Source organism: Lissotriton helveticus, chromosome 9 (genome assembly GCF_964261635.1).
Source record: "Lissotriton helveticus chromosome 9, aLisHel1.1, whole genome shotgun sequence".
NCBI lineage: Eukaryota > Metazoa > Chordata > Amphibia > Caudata > Salamandridae > Lissotriton > Lissotriton helveticus.
This window is the reverse complement of record NC_136070.1, coordinates 706,094,176-706,116,504: the sequence shown is the minus strand read 5'-3', so window position 1 is coordinate 706,116,504 and position 22,329 is coordinate 706,094,176. Positions and strand designations below refer to the sequence as shown.

The 22,329-nt window shown below is 45.6% G+C and overlaps 1 protein-coding gene across 1 annotated transcript in view; it reads right to left on the bottom strand.

Moving 5' to 3' along the window:
• The window catches only part of LOC144781812 (serine/threonine-protein kinase D3-like), a 690,012-nt gene that overhangs the window by 571,547 nt on the left and 96,136 nt on the right, over positions 1-22,329 (bottom strand). The gene's annotated exons all lie outside the window — the stretch shown is intronic.

Sequence of the window (22,329 nt, the reverse complement as noted above, 5' to 3'; positions counted from 1 at the left end):
CAGTTTACCATAGAGGGAATAGTCCTGTCCCAATAACACCCGTCAACCCTGTACTTTATCTCTTCCAATCAGTACTTCTCCTCTAATGTTTTTGTATGTGTCACTTAACCTGATTCTATATTTTATACATCAAGCAGTCTGATGTGACAGTAGGAAGTGCAGCATACAGGTTGGTGCTGATTTGATTTTAGCTCTGGGAAGCCTTTGGGTTGCCATGCCTTCTACAAATCCAATAGAATAGAAGAGCAGACAACCTCTTAAAGACACTAATCTAGACAGGAAATACACTGGTAGTTGGCCTGCCTAGCTGAATCCTGGAGATGTTCACTGTGCTCACAATCTCCTCTTCCTTAGAAAACATTTGAAAACATTTTTTTTCACTTCCTGCTGTGGCGTCTAGGCCAGTGGATCTTAACATGTAATTCACAAACCCCCAGGGTTTTTGTGTTGCATACTCAAGGGATCTATGACTGTGTAGAAAAATAAATGAAATTAGCAGATTAATAAAGTGTATATACATAAAGAAACAAACTGTAAAACTGAAATTTTAAAATGTTCTGTAAATGTGAAGGAATTTGAATATGGAGGCTACAAATTAATCTGGTATCCATAAATTGATACGCTGAAGAAGTGCATGTAGAGCAAGCACAATGCAGTATGGAAAATGAGTAGGCTCCATTGAAGCACTGAAAGATGAGAGCTTACACTAGAAGCCAAAAAGATAAAGTAATGAGCTAGATTCAGCTACTTGCTTCATCCTTTAAAATTACAAATCTAATTTACAAAAGCTTTGACCTTCCCGTTAAAATAAGAAGTTTATTTTTTTCTGTATTTTCTTCTAGATTATACAAAATATGTTATAATTTGTGTATTTGTTTGACACGTAACTTGTTTCTGTATTTTGGTGTATTATTTTGAAGCTCAAACTGTAGAAATTGCCCTGGCTAGGGTCTCCGGCATCCACTAATGGTTAGGTGGGGGTGTCCCTGGATTCCAGTTGGGGTCTGCGGAGTCTGTTAATGTTTCATTGGGGGACAATAGAAGTCAAAAGGTTCAGAACTGCTGTTCTATTCAAGCCCCCAATCTACTCATGTTTAATTGTGTTCACTTAGTCTACCAGTTGTTTATTGGTTTCCTACAATGTAAAGCACCCCGTTGCCTCAGTGAGGGGGAAAGTAAGCTGTGTGTGTGTGTGTTTTTTTAGAAAATAAGTTAGTTAAAGGACTCCCCTTTTCAAGGTATACTAAGCGAAACATTCTACCACCAACCGACTGCAACTCTTGCCGCCAGTATGTAATTTAATATTTTTTGTTTTTTAAACAATTCATTGATTTATCAATCTGTACAGTGTATGTAATGGCACTAACTGAATACACTGTAATACAATGTTGACACTGCGCTTATGAGTATACAATGTAGTCCTCACGCTTACCAATAGTTCAGATATTTTAGCAGGGATACTATTTCAAAGAATGTAATGTTTCTGGCCAACTTAGCTACACATAGAAATAGAAACGTCTTTTACAAGAGAATACCCCATTCAATGGAATACACAGGTGCGACTAGTTTTTAGAAGTAAAATTCCCCAAGGAATTCCTGTATTCTGTCAGGAAAATAGGGTGCGGTTTCCCTGCACCTAGAAAATGTGGGTGACGGAACACCAGGCCAATTATAATTGGGAACAGGGTTATCTCACCTGTGGATACCACTCGTCGAACTAGTAATCGGGACTTAAGTGAGTAACTGCATATTTACTGCACAGTCATCTTATGCACCCATACACCCAGAGGCCTCATTTGCCCGCCTTCTATACACACACTTGGATCGACAGCACACTTGGTACACTGCTGCTTCAAATGTCATTGCTGTGAGCCAACTACTCTGGTAGAAATCCCAGTCCTGTGTGTAACCTCACCACCTGGAAATCGTGATCACAGCCAGCTATTACTGACAGACTGCTACTCTTCGTGTTATCCACAGGGTAAGAATGAGTGCCGCGGCATGACATCCTGCACATTATTTGGCCCATGTTGAGGCTTAGACCAATCCTTAACAATGGGCGGTAATGTCCTATTACTTACCGGTAATCTTCATTACTCCGGGTCCCGTAGTCCTCGACACCTTCATACTTACAAGTGGAGATGACCATCTCCCGACAGAAAAAAACACGAGGAATGCTGGGACACTAATACTGCCCCTCCCCCCGGGAGTACATAAGCAGCACTTACCCAGCAGCCCTCCTGTACTTAACAAGCCCAGACAGGAAGGCCGGCCGCCCGGGAGGGAGGGAGGGGCGTATGAAGGTGTCGAGGACTACGGGACCCGGAGTAATGAAGATTACCGGTAAGTAATAGGACATTACCCCCAGGTGCCTCCGTCCTCGACACCTTCATACTTACAAGTGGAGAATACCAAAGCAGAAAACCCAGCCTTCCGCACACACAAGCACACCCAGGAAACCACAATAAAAGCAGCCACCCAAGGGAGCACCGAGAAGGAGGAAGGAAGACCGCAGGAAACAGCCAGCCCGCAACCCAGAACCGGACAGCAGGGACAAGGACCAGAGACAAAGAAAAAAGGCCAGGGCACCAAGGAAAGGAAGCCGCCAACCCGAGAAGCAGGCAACCGGGACCCGGACCAGGACACCAAGCCCAGCCAAAACCAATCCACCGGAGAAGACCGCCAAGGCCAGAACCAGCAGAAAGGAACACACCGCCAGGCAGACCCACCAGGAAGATGAGACAACCCGGAAGAAGCCAAAGAAAGAAACGGCCAACAGAGCGCAGGCACAAGCACCCAGCCCAAAAAGGAAGGTCAAAAAGAAAGGACTCGAGCCCAAGAGACCCGAGGAGGAAACCCGGCCGAGGAGGCCCAGGAAGCAACAAGCACCCAGGAGCCGAACAGGATCGAGAACCCGACCCAAAAGACAGGGACAGAAAGAAACCCAGAACCCAGCCGAAAGCCCACCAAACAAGGAGAGGCCCACAAGACCGGAAACCAGCAACAAAGAAAACTCAACCAGGTCGGGAACAGAAAAACCGACCACAAGCCCAGAAAACCCCAACCCCAAAGGGATGGAACACAAGGCAGGAGGGGAGCACAGCGCAACCGGGAAACCCCAGCAGCCGCCCAACGAGTCATAGAGGGCAGCACAAAGAAGGCGCCCAAAGACCCAGGACCGCCACGAGCACCACAGAACAGCACCCCAACCAGAGAGGGAGGGGCACCCAAACAGATCCACACCGGGAACAAAGCCCGGGAAATCAAGGGAGGAAGGAGCGAGCCAGGACCACAGAACCAGGAAAGAACCCGGAAAGGCCGGCAACAAAACCCCCAGAGCTAGCCAAAAAGGGACAGCACAGCCCGAAAACCCAGGAGGCACAGACCGAGGCCTCTCACAACCAGCAAGAAGCCGGCAGAACCGGAGCCATAGAACTCCACACAGGCCCACAACACCGGGTAAACAAGCCCGGGAAGAGAACCAACAGTAGGAGAAGGCCCAGAAGGAACCACCAGAAGCGTCCCCAACTGCAGAACACCCCGCCAGGATCCAAAGAGAGAATAGCAAGGAAGCAGAGCCCCAAAAAGGAGCACCACAAGCAGGAGCGGGAAGCAGCAGCAGAAACCTCAGCCAGGCACCCACCAAGGGAACCAGACGAGACCAGAACAACCCAGGGAGCAAACACCCCCAACAGCAGATGGACCAGGAAGCCAACAGCACCCAGCAGCCCCAGAAGGCCAGCCAGGGACCAACCCGGCTCGACCCAGCACAACACTGAGCAGACAGCAGAGCACGGGGACAGCACACCAACCCGGAGAACAGGAGGCATGACAGGAACCGGCAGCAGCCAGGAGGCCCCAGCCAGGAACAAACCAGGCAGGCACCATGGCAAAAACAGGAGGGGCAGACAGGAAACACCAGAAGCAAGCCAAAGGCCAACCCAGGGGGAGCCAGCGCAGAAGCAGCCAGGTCAAGCACACAGAAAGGCCCCTGGACAACACCAGAAGCCCCAGGCCGGAGCAAAGGGAAGCCCACACCAACAGGAAGACCCAGGCAGGCACCCAAACAGGCACCAAGCAGGGAACAGACGAGAACAAGTGCCGGCAGGGCTGAAGCAGAACAACCGCACCCAAGGCAGCACAAGCCACCCAAGCGCAGGCAGAGGGGACAGAGCACCCCAAAGAGCCCCCGGCATGACACAGGCAAGCACCCACGAGAGGAATCAGGCACAGCCCAAGGGACGGGAGGAACAGGACCAGGAACCAGGAGCCCCAAAGGTGACCAACCACACAGAAGCCAGGAAGCGAAGAACCAGGACACCCAACCGGAGCAGAGGCCACAACAGCCTGCCCGCAGCTGAGGCAAGGCCACAAGGGAGAACAGCACGGCAGGCCAACCGGAATCAGGGGAGCCCACAGGACCCCACCCCCGCATCGGCCCGAGGAGCAGGAACACCGACCCACCATCAGGTGGGGTAGGCAGCCCGAAGCAGAGGGGAACAGAACGCACCCCACACAGGCCGTCGCCGAAGAAGAGAGGAACGCCATGCAGCAGAGAGCCAGGCGCAATCAAGCACGCAGGAAAACCCCAAAAACACAGGGAATCCCAGGAGCAAGCAAAGGTAGAGCCAGCGAAAAAAGGAACCAGCCACCACAGAGGCGACCGGAACCCACGCCAACCCGAGGCAAGCCACAAACAGAAAGAGCGAACGCCCACAGAGCTGCCAATAGCACGGGCACATCCAGAAGAAGAGTACCAAAGGGAGCAGACCCTCGGAACGCCCACCATTCAATACCAGCAAGACCCGGGCGGGCCAGCGGCAAGGCCGTAGACCAGGAACAAGCCACACAGGAGGCAAGCAGCGTGGACTCCAGAGACAGCAGCAGGACACCCTAAAAAGCAATATGGGACGTAGCACAGCGCTGAACGCAAGCCCCCAACAAACCCCGGCACCCCCAGGAGGCACCGACCCAGGGACAAGACACATGCCAGAAGGCACACCCGTCAACACCCCAGGACCGGCACCAGCAGGCGAATAGAGGACCCACCAACACCGGACATCAGGATAGCAGCGGCCGGACTCGAACCCACAGGCATGAGCGCCAGCGACACCAGAGGCACAAGAAGGACCACGGAGCCCAACGCCTCGCAGCACCTAGAAGAAAAAAGTGTGGGTGAAAACAGCCAGAGCGGGGGCCAATAACACAACAAGGCCCCCACCGTAAATGTGACAAAAACACATACACAGGCAGCAAAGGAACAAGATACCCCAGCGCTCCATGCCACAGAAACACGCCACATAAGCAAGTCAAAACACAGAAGGCATACCAGGGTCGCAAATCCCCGAACATCCTCCCCCCCTCCCCAGCCGAGCACAGAAAGCTCAGGGAAAAGTGGAGGCACCGCACCCAGGACACCCAAGGCAAAGGAGAGGCACAGGGGCAGCAAAGGCACCAGTCGCGACACATGAGGACACATGAACACGCGTAAGGCCATGGGTCAATAAGTGACCCGCCCAGAAGCACAGGACGCCGCGTGTCACCGCCGAGACCCGAACCCGGTACACAAGACATGAGGTGGACCGCACCAGCCGGGAGGCCAACACCTTACCCCACAGCAGATGACACAGGCGGGCCAGCAAAATGGAGGACCAAAATATATCAAGAATGGCGCCAACACCGTCCTGAAGGCACCGTAACAGAGGGCAGGGAACTGGAACACACTCAACGTGCAGCAGCAAACAAGAGGACCAACACACAGCAAGAACGGTGCCAACACCCCTCAATGCATCGGAACAGAGGCCAGGGAACGGGACCAAAAGGAACGTCCCACACACAGCGCTCATATTACCACAGGGACGGAAGAAACACAGCCCCGGACATTTGGCATAAACCCTCATAATGAGACATCAGGAAGGAAGAAGAGGACACCAGAGTCGGCCCCCGAACTGGACAACAGAGGCCCCGCATGCCTTGAACAGGAAACACTCCAGCGCTGCCAGCGGCGCTGCGTGGGGAGCCCATCAGCGGCTGAGCGGGAGTCCCTGCAGCCCCCCCACCCTCCGGGGCAGGAAGAGAAGTGTCTCGAGCAGAAAGCCATAGAAGCGAGGCTAGGCGCCTGCTGCTGCCAGCGCCGGCCTCTGAAATAGAAACAAAACGGGCAGTAACCATACACAGGCAGGCAGCAGCATAAAAACAGCCCACCAAGAGCGCCAGGCAGAAGAAAAAAGGGATCCCGAAATCGGGACTCACCAGGAGTGGGGGCCAACCCCAGGAACAAGGCCCCCACATCACCGTCGAGCAGAAGCCATCAGGAGCCCATCCAGCAAGGCACAGCTCCCCGGCCAGGCTCGGGAAGCTGAGCCCGCGACCCGGGAGCAACCGGGAACTCCAGCACCAGCCACAAAGGGCCGGTAGGAGCACGCAGCACACAGCAAAGCTGGGAACACTCCAATCCAAACACCGGCTCCAGAGAAAGACCGACTCCAAGCAAGCCCAGCAGGCCAGGAGGCAGTCCAGGGAACCCCGCGCCCATACATCCAGGCAGCTGGGCGGGGGGAGAAGAGAAGCACTGCCACTCAAGCCCAGGAGGAGCAGCACCAGCACACCATCAACTCTGTCGACAGACAGAAAAAAAGAACAGGAGGGCTGCTGGGTAAGTACTGCTTATGTACTCCCTGGGGGAGGGGCAGTATAATTGTCCCAGCATTCCTCTTGTTTTTTTCTGTCGGGAGATGGTCATCTCCACTTGTAAGTATGAAGGTGTCGAGGACGGAGGGACCTGGGGGTAATGGCCTCTCCTACCTTCCATTATCAGCAGTGACGGCTCGCAGAGGGAGTGCTGCGGGGCAGGGCAAGGCGGGGAGGGGCAGGGTGTGGGTGGTAGAGGAGTTGGAAATACAACAGCCAGGAGTAAACTAAGTGTATAAATAAATAAAACTATTTACCTTGTGCTCGCTGCATTGCTGAGTTGGCAATGCAGAGAGCGCAAGGTAAATAGTTTTATATATTTATTTACTTACTTTACTCCTGGCCGTAGTATATCCGACTTCACTACCCCCCACGCTGCCCCTCCCCGGCCCACCTCATCGCACCGCAGCACTCCCTCTGCGAGCCGCCACTGATTATCAGTATGGAGATTAAAGGCTCTGTACACAAACCAGTAGGAGTCCTATTATTTGCTTTGGGTCTGGGCTCATTTTGAGGAGGTGGGCTCCACGGATACTCCTTCAAAACCACAGACTGCCTAAGGCCACATGGAAAAGAACTCACAACTGTGCACACTTATCCTGCACTGACAGGTGAAAAGGGCAAGACCCGGTAAAGGCAGTGTTAATGCTCCACATATGTCACCCACCACTTCTATGCCAGAAGTTGACTGGACTCTGCTCTTCAATATATTTTTTTAAAACATACATCAATATTATTTCACTTTAAATATATGAGTTTTAGCGTGAAAGAAACACTTTCATTCTTAAATCAGTTCAAATTACAAAGACGTTAAATTTACAAACAGATTCTTAAACCGTAAAGAATTCTACAAATGTATTTCAATACACTTCTATTTAAAACATTCTTAAAGGAAAGGACGTTATTTGATCATGCTGTTCATTAAGTAGAGACTTTAATTTCCCAATATAATCCAAGCAGCCACTATGATCCCAACTGGCAAGCCTCAACCACTTCAGCCCCAAAGAGTCAAAGAGCAGGTAGTCTACACTTTCAGTACTAATGCCACTTATTTATATATTTATTTATTTATGTATTTACATACTTAACAGCTTTCTTTTGTGCTACCATACCAAGCGGCATTAGGAACAGCAAGAAACAATTACTGCAAGAAATGCAATACTGCGGAAGTGAGAGAAGCATGGATCATAATAGGAAGGGTAGCGGTATGCAGAAAGGTATTTAGGGGAGTTAGGCTTTAGGCTATAGTTTCTTAGAAGTCTTTGTTAAACATAGACAGAGTAGTTGCACATCTGTAAATTAATTAACACCACAACTGTTAAACGGCCATGACAAGAAGCAGTGTACAAAATGGAGTATCCCAAACACCCCCTTAACATGATAGATGAATGAAGCAGTGTTATCTTGGATTGTAACTGTAATTGTATTTATATAGTGCTTACTACATCTGACTTTGAAGCACTTTACAGCAAGTAGCACGCTACCTCCAAACCCAAGGGTAGTGGTTAATCCAGTGGTTATTAGTGGCTTTTAGGATTAATCATGTACTGTCCAGAACAAAATGTAGGCATTTATTTCACTTACTTTGTGATAGATTATATAATGTCACGTTACAGCGATAGGGTTTTTAGGAGAAGAGGTTGTGATCTATGAAATGAGATCTCAGCCAATTGCAGAATTTAAATAAGAAAATTAAATTGAAAGTGAGAGGCAAACGACTGCGAGGAGGCTATACTCAGAAATAAAAAGCATGCAGAGAATGGACTGTAAGGAGAGAGTCACTCTGAACAAAGCAAGGAGAGGAATAAAGCAGGAGTAAGTCAAGGTCAGTTTTTCATGCTGGGTTTTGGAGCAGCATAATTTTGGCTCCACCCTTAAACATCTCAACTATGTCATATATCTGTGCATGTAGTACCATCATATCATTAACTTAAAGTTTTGCACTTGACAGAAATACTGAAGGTGCATTTGTTGTATAATTCAGACATTTACATAAGTGTGCATACTAATGTTTCTTATAGCGATACCAAATTGCAGTTTTCAGATATATGTGCATTAGTGTAGTTGAGTAATTAATTTTGTTGACGCTCTCTCTCTCTCTCTCTCTCTCTCTCTCTCTCTCTCTCTCTCTCTATATATATTCACTGAAAAAACCATAGGTTATAGACCATATATAGTTAGGAATTAGCATTTAAAAAACCTTATTTTACTCACACAAAACCATTGAAATTCCATATATAGTTAGTTGCACTAACTATATATCGCGCACCCGCAATCCACTGCTGATGATGTCACATATTACATCATTCATGACATGGTCAGTGACATCACTGATGACATCACTGATGACATCTCAAATGACATCACTGATGACATCACTGATGACATCTCAAATGACATCACTGATGACAACATCCAGTGATTATGTGTTTCTGTAAAGTTTAAATATGTTTTACATATTGAAGAATGAGTGGATGTATAAGTGTCTGAATGAAGGTTTTAGTAGGTGCGTGATTGACTGTATGAGTGAGTGATTAAATGCGTCTTACTAAATGCACGGGTTAGTGACTAAACTGTCTGAAAGTGTGCATCAGCATGTCTGTTGTTGTGCAAGCTGCTGCATGTGTTGATCAGTAGCTATATAAGTAGCTATATGGGTTATTGATTGGTTGCACAAGTATTTGTATGGGAGACTGAGTGTGTGTATGGCTGGCTGGGAGGTGTGTGACTCTGTGCAGATCAATGTGTACTTGTATCAGTGATTCTATAAGAGAGTAAGTATGTGTTAGTATATGTTTTAAAATGTAAGGTACTCTATGTTTAACTGTGTAGATTAGAAAATGGAACTGTGATTGATTCTTTACAGGACTGACTAGGTGTGTGAGTAACTCCATGGATGAGTGGCAGAGTGTGAGTGTCTGTATAGGTGTATGAGTTTATATGATAGTGTTGTAAAGATGAGTGATTGTATGTATGAATGATTGTATGGGTGAATGAGTGAATGTGTGTGTAGACGTAGGAATCAGTGAGTGCGTATGTAGTAACTAGTATTGGTGTGTCAATGGTTTCAAAAATTATACTCTGTATTTAACACTGGGTGTAACAGAGGTTATATTAAAGTGTGAGGAGATGCATTGTATTGTCACATTAATGATATCATCATTGATGTGACCATTGATGTCAAATGAGATATCATCAGTGATGTCATTTGAGATGTCATCAGTGATGTCATCAGTGATGTCACTGACCATGTCATGAATGATGTAATATGTGACATCATCAGCAGTGGATTGCGGGTGCGCGATATATAGTTAGTGCAACTAACTATATATGGAATTTCAATGGTTTTGTGTGAGTAAAATAAGGTTTTTTAAATGCTAATTCCTAACTATATATGGTCTATAACCTATGGTTTTTTCAGTGAATTTTCAAGGTTTTGTAAATGCTAATTCCTAACTATATATGGTCTATAACCTATGGTTTTTTCAGTGAATTTCAATGGTTTTTTAATAGCAAATATCATAAGCTGTCGAATGTTAAGTACGTGGTAAGTAAAAACATTTTCGTGTTTATGCACACTGATCTGCTTTGAATGCTACCCCCCACCCCTCATTTCTATTAGGAGTACTCTCTCTTTGCAGATAGTGAAGGGTAGTTAACGCAGCCCTTTGCCCCCTTTGTAATCCGTCGTGCCTGCTTCTCTCTCCATTTGATTGATTGTTCTCTTTGGTTCATTCTCTATTTACAAACAAGCACAGAGTCAAAATACTCTGTTTAGTCTTTGCAGATAGCGAAAAACCGTGTAAAAAAACAAAAGGAATCGAGCAAAATCAGTAGGCCACTAATGGGATCTCTTTTTGACCTCGCTAAAATAGAAACATTAGGAACAACCTGTTGAAAATAGCAATGCGTATGTACATAAGCGGCGTTCATTTGTGTTCACAGTACCCCTTGTTGATTGTTTGAATCGAGCATTGAATTGTTCGAAGTTGGTTCTCTTAAGGATCTTCTCTGCCTGCAAACGAGGAAGAATAGGAATATTCTCTCTCCCTTTGCAGATAGTGAAGGGTAGGTAACGCAAGCCTTTAACACGTCGTACCTATTTCATTCCTCATTGATTGATTGATTGTCCGAACATTGACTGTTTGGGAATTAGTTCTTTTTGGAGGTATTCCCTGTTTGCAAATAAACGTAGGAAAATCTTTGCAAGTAGTGAAAGGGTACGTAATGCGGACCTTTCTCCCCCGTTGTAATCTGTCATGCCTATCTACTCCCCACTGATTGATGCACCTGTTTCACCCGGACCATTTACTAGACATACGTCATCTGGCCCGACCAGAGAGCACCCCTAGTGAAAAAGACATATGCAATAATAACGAAGTGATCACTGTATCCTGTTAACAGAAACTTTAGCATGAAACAACCTGGAAAGAAAAGAATAGGAAATCGAAAATCAGTAGGCCACTGATGAACATGAAATTTTATTAAACAACGAACAAAGAAACGATAACATAACGTAATGATAAAACCTATTAATGTCCTAGAAACAAGAAAACGTTAGAAATATGCCAGTGGTGAGAGACCAGAAAAACAGTAAGAGAAACCAAATCACCCCTCACTGTCCCACCGCCTGCCACGCCCAAAAAATCGATAGACTAGGGAAAATGCAAGTCAGTAGAACATCCGCCCCCACTCTGGAAACTTCCAAGGTGGGGCAGGGTTCCGGCTACGCCCAGCCGGGAGCAGCCCATATAAAGCAGGTCCTGCTGCCACGCCTCGGCCAGGAGATCCTAACGTAGGGTGTAGCCGGAGGAGAGGCCGAGACCAGCGGGACCCGGCCAGGGGATTGCCTTTACAACGCTGAACAGTTGCAGGGGGGGGGGAATGTCTCCTCGACCCTCCCCTCTCTCTCCCAGTCCGGCCGCGGTGGCCCTTGAGAGTTGCAGGTAGTCCCGCCACATGCTCTTCCGGTCCGGCCACCAACGGTCGGGGGCCGAGGCCGACGGGATCCGGCTGCAGCCAATAAACCAAGAAACCCGTTAATGGGGCCAGAGCCAGGGGCGTCCGGCCGACATCTACCGGAAGCCCGGCCCGAAGACGGACGGGACACTTCTTCTTTCTTGAAAAATGGCTGCGACAACACTGGGGGGGGGATGTCTTGCACATGCCTCCGACCCCCCCCCCCCCTCGTCCTCATCGCCTGGTCCGGCCATAACAAATCTCAAGCGAGACGCCGTGGGGTGCACTGGGAGGGAGAGACGGTGCGAACAGGCCTCTCCCGCCTCCCCAGGTGGAGGCTTCCCAGCTGCACCCTCAGCGCTCCAGGCGCCCGGAAAAGGGTTCTTCCACTGTGGCTATGCTGCAACGTCTCGCCCGGCAGGGTGGAGCACGTCCGCTCATTTGACCCCGCGATCGCCAGTAGCTACCGAACTCTCAAAATGGCGGTCGACCTGGCAAGAGCGGGCCCAGCATAAAGAAATGGCCCGGTCACTGGTTGACTCCACCACCGTAGTCCTCCACGACCTTGAAGATTCTAGAGGAGCCGCGGGAGTCTCCGACCCCCGATGGGGAATGACTGCCATGATCACCCGTGGAGTGACGAAACTGTATCCGCGGGACGTCGGCGCCAGCCTCACTTTGAATTACTAGAATCCTGCAGACCTCACTTCCGGTGAAAGCACAGTGTGACCCGGTAGGAAAAATTGTTGCACCCCCTCCCCTTTTTGACTGATAGTTCAAACCACCGATCCTTTCCTTTGCCCTTTTAACGGAACTTTGGACTGCCTCCCCCTCTTTTACATTTTCTAGAGAAAACAAAACATTAACCACTACAATAGCATAGCAGTTGACACCAGAACTGTTTTCAAATTGAAAACCAACAACATCTTCAACAGAATCCTTTTTGTTTCTGCTGTGACCCTGCTACAGCACAGGCATTGTCCCCAGCAGTAATTCTGCAATGCCGCTAAGAATAGCTGTGGTGCCTACTGGACTCACTCACCCCCGCGGCGCCCCACGCCGTTATTTGCTGGGCGGCAACTTGCTAGACATCACTTTCGTGCCATCTAGATTTCAGCGTGTTCTGCTGCCTTGGAACTATTCGCACAACAGACCGCTACTGACAACAATATTTCATTATTGGTGCTGTCAATTTCAATAAATCTATTGGATAATTCAAAAGAAATTGCCACGGTCTCTTCGTTGTTTAAATGTTTTTACTGTTTTTGTTTTGTTGTATATATTTATATGTTATTAAAGTTTTATATTCCTACTACTTTGTTGGAGTGCTATATATTTTTAATGTGACACATAATTGTAAAAACTTTGATGTACAAAGAGTCATTCCTGGAATCTTCCGCTTCAGGCTCTGTCCCCTCCCCAATCACAATACAGGATAGTTTTCAGATAGTAGGAACACGTGTGGTGTGACGGATCTCATCGGGTGTGGGCCTTGATCTACTATAACTCCTTTGAAGAGGGGTGATTCTTTACAGCTGGGGCCATAAACTACATCTGCAGGGCTAGCTGATAGCCTGGACAATCGGACACAGAGGAAGAGGAGTGTCAGAGGGTGCGGTAGTGAATAGGGCGAAAGGGAGGTGTCGGGCGGGCACAGTGTGATTCTCAGGGAAGAGCAGCGCAGATGGGGGGAGGTTTATTGCCCATGCATAAGACAGAGAGCGGGGGTGACCAGTGCCTGGGGAAGATGCTTGCGAGGGTGAGGAGCCATGCTACGAATCGACAGCGTGCAGAGAGTGGGTCTGGTCAAGACATCTAAAATGGCTGCCGTGCACGACAAAAGTGTGGCATTTCAAAAAAGGCAAGATGGCGCAGACAATGTTTTTCAACACTTCCTCATTTCCTTCGAATCGAACGTTAACAGACGTTGGGGCATATTACCAAAGTTAAGCGATATTTATCGCTAACGATGCTTACCAACGAATTTTTTACCGCTAAGCATCATCAGAAATTATCGAAGATAAACCTTGCTATTATCAAGGTTTATCACAAATGCGATAATAAACGGCCGCAATGCATGAATATCGCTAAAAACTCAGCGATATTCATACATTACCGAGCTAATGCTCTTAGCCATGTTATCCACCTCCCATTGGATAACATGGCTAAGAACTGCTCAGGGCAGGTGTTACTTTTTGGAGATATTCGCGCTTAGCGCGAATATCTCCAAAAGTTGGTAATAGGAGATAGATATCTTGCATGTTGTAATGCAAGTTATTGTGGTATATGGAACTCATACCATAATCTCTCAGGAAAGCAGAAACTGATCCTTTTGGGACCGCCTAAAAAGGCCTAGGGGGTGAGGAGTACTCTACTTTGCCCCCTTTTCACGTTCCGAACTATTTTATTTTACTCTCTTCTGTAATTACACAAAATAGCAGCGATAAGATGCATCGGAGACACACAGTGAGAGAAAGGAGGCCGGAGATGAAGAAGAGATGTCAAATACACATTGGAGATAATATAGTGGCAGAAGGGAAGTAAATATGAGTAAACTTACCATGTAACATAAAAATGTTGCACTCTATACTATAAGTCTCATTTTATACTACAATCACTTCGCTACAACCTCATAAATTAAAAATAAAAATGAATAATGTCTCAAACAATTTTTGATTTCTAAATATACATTTATTCTTCAGAATTTTCTAAATTTGAAAGAACTAGTAACATGTCCTCATCAGCAATGTCCTCATGAAAAGTCTCCAATAATGATTCTTGTAACTCTATGGTCTCCAAACACTCGATAAATTCGCCATCAAGAGATTGATCAAAAAAATCATTCAAGTCATCTCCTCCTTCTGACAATATTTCATTATTGGTGCTGTCAATTTCAATCAATGTAGTGGAATCATTCAAGTCATCTCCTCGTGACAATATTTCATTATTGGTGCTCTCAATTTCAATCAATGTAGTGGAATCATTCAAGTCATCTCCTCCTTGTGACAATATTTCATTATTGGTGCTGTCCATTTCAATCAATCTAATGGAATCATACAAGTCATCTCCTCCTTGTGACAATATTTCATTATTGCTGCTCTCAATTTCAATCAACGTAGTGGAATCATTCAAGTCATCTCCTTGTGACAATATTTCATTCTTGGTGCTGTCCATTTCAATCAATCTAATGGAATCATACAAGTCATGTCCTCCTTGTGACAATATTTCATTATTGGTGCTCTCAATTTCAATCAATGTAGTGGACAATTCAAAAGAAATTGCCACGGTCTCTTCATTGTGAGCCATTTTATTTTGAAATTGCTTGCTGTAAATTGCAGAAAAAAATAATCACTTTCATTTATCGTTTTTAGTAATACATAATATAAAACTAACGTTATCAAGTATTTAGTATAACAGAAGGACTGCAAATAAATAACAGAAAACATTTTTCAAATTATCTTCAAGTGTACAACATAGTTCCCCTTACAAATTAACAACTCACCTTTTTAAAAGTAGGAAAAGTGTTAGTACTGTGTAAATCAAACACCAGAAATTCACCACCAAAAATTCCTCACAAATGTACCTCAGACAGTAGTATCACAAAATGGCTGTGGTTTCCTCTCATTTGACATATATACATAACCAATTAACTTTCATCACACACAAATACAAACCAAAGTAACATTTTAATTGGTTCTAAATTTCAACACTTTCAAATGTGTTTTCCCCATGCAATTTTCCATAGGACATTTACATACGTCTACAGCCTGAATGGCTGAACGGAATTACACCAAACTTGGCAAAATGGTACATCAAACCTAAGAGGTCAGGAAGGATCTACTATGCCCCCTTATGGTCATTTCCCCCTTCGCTTTGACCTCCTCTTGTCTCTCAATCCTACCGAGAGACAAGATGGCGGCCGCTACGGACTGTTTGGAATGTTGACAGACGCCGGAGAACCAATCAGCTTCGCAAAGCTCCGTAACGCGAAAAGTACGCGAAGCGGAGCGCTGTTACAGATATATATCTTTTTTTGAACGTTAATTTCTCAAAATCCACTGGAGCACATATATTGAGACCTAGCAAAGGCACATCGGGCTACCAGTCCCTAATATTTTACCAAGTTTCGTGCAAATCCATTCAGCCGTTCGAATATTATTATTATTTTTTTTTTTTGCCCCGCGGGGCCCTTTTAAAACCTCCACATCAAACCTAGGGGGTCAGCGAGGATCTACTATGCCCCCTTATGGTCATTTGCCCCTTCGCTTTGGCCTCCTCTTGTCTCTCGATCCTACCGAGAGACAAGATGGCGGCCGCTACGGACTGTTTGGAATGTTGACAGACGCCAGAGAACCAATCAGCTTCGCTTCACAAAGCTCCGTTGCGCGAAAAGTACGCGTCCTGGGCCGCTGCCCGGTCCGCTGTTACAGATATATATCTTTTTTTAAACGTTAATTTCTCAAAATCCACTGGAGCACATATATTGAAACCTACAAAAGGCACATCGGGCTACCAGTCCCTACAATTTTGCCAAGTTTCGTGCAAATCCATTCAGCCGTTCGGGCTAAAAGTGAGGCCAACCGCCCTATGGAAAACTCAATGTTAAAAACACGTTTTGGGACCCCCCTTTTTTCTCGGCCCCCCCTTGACGAACCCCCCCCAAATTTTCAAGGGCTGCTCAGAAACAAAATGTGCCATTTTCCTGAAAATTTCAGCCAATTCCGTCCACAAACGCCAAAGTTATTAGACATAGAATTTTCAAAAATCCCATAGAGAAAAAATCCTAACTATATATACCTACTGGCGACCGCCAGTAGGTAATATATATATATATATATATATATATATATATATATATATATATATATATATATATATATATATATATATATATATATATATATTCCAACAAAACATCCCCATCAGGGGATAAATGAGTCGCACACGAACTAGCCTTTTTAATTTATTGCAAGCAGAGGTGGCATTTACACCAACATGTTTCGTTTCTACATGAAACTTCTTCCAAGGTATGCCTCTTCAATTTAAACGTCCGGTTTGCCACAGGTGAGTTTATAATGTTTATCGTGCCTCCCTCCGGAGGTTCCGCCCAGTTTGGAATCTCTTCCTTTCCGAAGTTGCCTTGTGGGACCTGTAGTTTCACCAGCGAATGTTCAATTTTTAAAACCCTCCAGTGGGCATTATTTTTCTTCTGCTTCATTGTGCTGCGAGTTCCCTCTTTGTCAGCCAACTTTGAGAGCTATATACTAGCAGCCCGTCCCAACGTTGTCCGGGATATAAAAAGTATGTGTGTAATGTTTGTAATGGCAAAGATGAATTTATTTTAAGATTTCACGGTATACTACATTTTTGGTTTCATTGGAATGCCGGTCCTAGAGAGTGCTACATATAACTGTCCATGAGTGAAGCAATCTTCTCGTATGTTTATGCCTATGACTTTGTAAGTTTGACCTTGAGATTTGTTAATGGTAGAAGCAAAGGCAATGTTAATGGGGAACTGCAAACGTTTAAATTGAAATGGTAGATCAGTAGGTATCATGAGTATGCGTGGAATGTGAGCTAACTGGCCTGCTGCAGGCCCAGAGAGAATAATTGCTTTAATGACATATGGCAAAAGATCTGTAACTTTTAGGCGTGTACCTTTGCATAGATTGGGCGGATGGAGGTTCCAAAATAACATAATAGGAATGCCAACTTTAAGTTGTAGCAAATGAGGTGGAAGACCTGAAGGGTCCAGTGAGTTTAGGAATACTTAAGGATAATGTACAGCGTCTTCAGTTTCTAACACTGTGTCAATGGTTTTATAGACTTTTGTCTCCCCTGGGATTTTTTTGTAGTATGTGTTCATTAATGTGGTTTACATTGGTGTTTCTGGGTGCAACGATTGCTCTTTTGCAAATCCATTGGTAGTGTTTTGAAATAATATGTTCAATGTTGGGGTATACATGGTGTATGAGTTCATTTAAGTTTGAGACAAGCGTACCTTATTGTCGAAGATTAATGTTGTCATTACTGTTAGGTAGGTCTCCATTTCCAACTTGTAGTAGAAGCTCTGCAAAGTGACTATCTCCACCCCCCAAATGTGTCCTCATGTTAGTGCGTAATGTGAGAGTTTGCACTGAGTCCCACAGGTGTGATGTTAGCGAGGGCTTCTTTGAGTGCATGCGCGTTGGCCATATCTTTATTTCCTTCGTTGTGTGTGCGTGCTGATTGTGAATGTTTTTCCGGCGTGAATGTGCGTGGGTGATGTTTTTTAATTTTTGCCTGGATCATTTAGAGTGAATCGCAAAGTGTCCAAAACAGAGTGAAAGTTTGACATTCTGGCGGAGGGCTTCTTTGAGAGCGTGTGCGTTGCCCTTATCTTTCGTTCGTTCGTTGTGTGTTTGTGCTGATTGTGAATGTTTTTCTGGCGTGAATGTGCGTTCGTGATGATGTTGAATATTAGCCTTGGTCGGTGTAGCCCTGCGATGGAGGCGTTTAGAGTAAAGCGCCAATTGCCCAAAACAGAGTGAAAGTTTAACGTTATGGCGGTTCGTCAATGTTTCTGGAAGGCGTGTGTTTTTTTCCTTACTTCCTTGTATTCGGTGACGCGTCCAATCATGAGATAGGTATGTCGGTGCGTGATTGGTGTTGTTAGCCGTGCCCCATTTATGCTAATTAATAGTACGCGGCGATTAACAGGTCTATTCGGCGACGTGTCCAATCATGAGAAAGCTATGTTGTATGCGTGATTTGGGTTGGTAGCCGTGCCCCTTTTTATGCTAATGAATAGCACGCGGCGATTAATAGGGCCACATGATTAACGTTGCCCATGATTTGGGGCTTGCATATTGTTATTGCTACTTGATATTTACTTGTGCCTATGTCGAAAGTTGTGCTTGAAGCGGCGGCGCTTCATTTGCAGTATGCGATGATTGGGCTTAATTTGTAGTACGCGCCCATGTACCCGCCCAAATGATGGTTGCCCACGATACGCCCACATTGATTGATTGTAGTACGTGGCCAACGGCATGCCGCAGACATTTACTAAAGCATAACGCCCCACAACCACGCCCACGACACGCCCACGCCCACTGGAGTTAAGGTGGCGAAGTTGTAGCTTGATGAGACGCCACACGCCACAGCATAACGGCCCACAACCACGCCCACGACACGCCCACTGTAGTGAAGGTAGAGAACTTGGAGCTTGATGAGATGCCACACGCCACGCCTCCTCGCCCCACGATCACACCCATGACACGCCCACTGGAGTTTAACACGCCCACAAGGGACTACTTTACCCGCCTATGTTCTTTGACTATTCTAATGTATATGGTGGCCAGCTGTATAGCCTATGTCCCTCTGCTGAACCTACCCTTTACAATGGTGTATTGGGTGTTGTGATTGGCGCTGTACTTATTGAGTTTACCTGCCTCAAAGGTTTCCAGTTCTCTCTTTATAATAGTAGTATAGATATATATATATATATTATATATATATTAAATATATATATTTTTATATATATATACATTTCTATACACATTTTAAAATGAATATGTGAATATATATATATATATATTTATTATGTATATATAGTGTATAAATATCACAGATGTATATAGTTGTGCGTTTAGATACCCTCAATAACAGTAACTGTCAACTAGGCAGATACCAAGTGAATAGCATGGCTGTGTGCACAACGATTAGAGTAAAGCTATGTGGCTTTGAATATCTGGAAAAAAACGCAATGGCAGAAGTGATTTCCAACGCTATTGAAAGCTTAGATATTTTGCGAAAATGTTGTAGATATATTTATCAACAATGTTTATTGATTTTGCATAAAGTGACAAAATATGATGAAATGTTTTACAAATCACGTATTATGAAAAATGAGTAATGCACTAAGTAGTCTTTTTTCACTATTCACGCCAATGGTAACCATGTGACACGGAACTGAAATTAATTTTAATGGCCTTGTCGGCAAAGCTCATTTGTCAGTGAGCATGGAGCAAGGAGCTCCGAAACGCGTTTGACGGAAGCCAATAAAGAATCCTGAATACACCCCACATGGTGTTGTTCTTTCCTGCTGGGAAGTGAAGTATTGATTATATATATATATATATATATATATATATATATATATATATATATATATTACCTACTGGCGGTCGCCAGTAGGTATATATAGTTAGGATTTTTTCTCTATGGGATTTTTGAAAATTCTATGTCTAATAACTTTGGCGTTTGTGGACGGAATTGGCTGAAATTTTCAGGAAAATGGCACATTTTGTTTCTGAGCAGCCCTTGAAAATTTGGGGGGGGTTCGTCAAGGGGGGGCCGAGAAAAAAGGGGGGTCCCAAAACGTGTTTTTAACATTGAGTTTTCCATAGGGCGGTTGGCCTCACTTTTAGCCCGAACGGCTGAATGGATTTGCACGAAACTTGGCAAAATTGTAGGGACTGGTAGCCCGATGTGCCTTTTGTAGGTCTCAATATATGTGCTCCAGTGGATTTTGAGAAATTAACGTTTAAAAAAAGATATATATCTGTAACAGCGGACCTGGCAGCGTCCCAGGACGCGTACTTTACGCGCAACGGAGCTTTGTGAAGCGAAGCTGATTGGTTCTCCGGCGTCTGTCAACATTCCAAACAGTCCGTAGCGGCCGCCATCTTGTCTCTCGGTAGGATCGAGAGACAAGAGGAGGCCAAAGCGAAGGGGCAAATGACCATAAGGGGGCATAGTACATTGTCGCTCACCCCCTAGGTTTGATGTGGAGGTTTTAAAAGGGCCCCGCGGGGCAAAAAAAAATAAAAATAATAATAATCGAACAGCTGAATGGATTTGCACGAAACTTGGCAAAATTGTAGGGACTGGTAGCCCGATGTGCCTTTGCTAGATCTCAATATATGTGCTCCAGTGGATTTTGAGAAATTAACGTTCAAAAAAAGATATATATCTGTAACAGCGCACCGCTTCGCATACTTTTCGCGTTACGGAGCTTTGCGAAGCGAAGCTGATTGGCTCTCCGGTGTCTGTAAACATTCCAAACAGTCCGTAGCGGCCGCCATCTTGTCTCTCGGTAGGATCGAACAGCTGAATGGATTTGCACGAAACTTGGCAAAATTGTAGGGACTGGTAGCCCGATGTGCCTTTGCTAGGTCTCAATATATGTGCTTCAGTGCATTTTGAGAAATTAACGTTCAGAAACAAGATATATATCTGTAACAGCGCTCCACTTCGCGGAGATAAAATTATATGTGTATTACCTAGCTGTTGCTAACACCAGTTAGCGACGGCTAGTAGAATATAGTGACCATCTTGGGCCCCACTTTGCATGTGAGTGATATTTATCACTAATGACATGCAAAGTGGGCATGCCAAGATGTTAGCGACTGGAAACAGTCGCTAACATCGCTATCTCCTATTATCAACTTTTGGAAATATTCGAGATAAGCGCGAATATCTCCAAAAGCTACCACCTGCCCTGAGCAGTTCTTAGCCATGTTATCCAATGGGAGGTGGATAACATGGCTAAGAGCATTAGCTCGGTAATGCATGAATATCGCTGAGTTTTCAGCGATATTAATGCATTGCGGTCGTTTTTTATCGTATTTCCGATAAACCTTGATAATAGCAAGGTTTATCTGCGATAATTTCTGACGGTAAAAAAAACGTTGCTAAGCATCGTTAGGGATAAATATCGCTTAACTTTGGTAATATGCCCCAACGTCTGTTAACGTTCGATTCGAAGGAAATCAGGAAGTGTTGAAAAACATTGTCTGCGCCATCTTGTCTTTTTTCAAATGCCACACTTTTGTCGTGCACGGCAGCCATTTTAGATGCCTTGACCAGACCCACTCTGTGCACGCTGTCGATCCTTAGCATGGCTCCCCACCCTCGCAAGCATCTCCCCCAGGCAGTGGTCACCCCCGCTCTCTGTCTTATGCATGGGTAATAAACCTCCCCCCATCTGCGCTGCTCTTCCCTGAGAATCACACCCTGTGCCCGCCCGACACCTCCCTTTCGCCCTATTCATACCGTACCCTCTGACACTCCTTTTCCTCTGTGTCCGATTGTCCAGGCTGGTCCTAGGGTATCAGCTAGCCCTGCAGATGTAGTTTATGGCCACAGCTGTAAAGAATCACCCCTCTTCAAAGGAGTTATAGTAGATCAAGGCCCACACTCGATGAGATCCGTCACAGCAGAAGCGTTGCTATTATCTGAAAACCATCCTGTATTGTGATTGGGGAGGGGACCGAGCCTGAAGCGGAAGATTCCAGGGATGACTCTTTGTACATCAAAGTTTTTACAATTATGTGTCACATTAAAAATATATAGCACTCCGACAAAGTAGTAAGATTATAAAACTTTAATAATTTATAAATATATACAAGAAAACAAAAATAGTAATAACATATAAACATTTTTAGGGAAAAACAACGAAGTATCGGTCGGCTGTGCGAATAGTCCCAACGCAGCACAACGTCCAGATTTCCGGCGTGGGGCGTCGCGGGGGGTGGGTCATCAGTAGCAAACTGTTGCGCGAATAGTTCCAAGGCAGCAGAACGATGGCACCAAGGTGATGTCCAGTAAGTTGCCGCACTGGTTTTGGTATCCTACAATGCTGCTCCGAATAACGGCGTGGGGCGCTCCGGGGGAGGCGGCGTGAATGGGCCTCTCCAG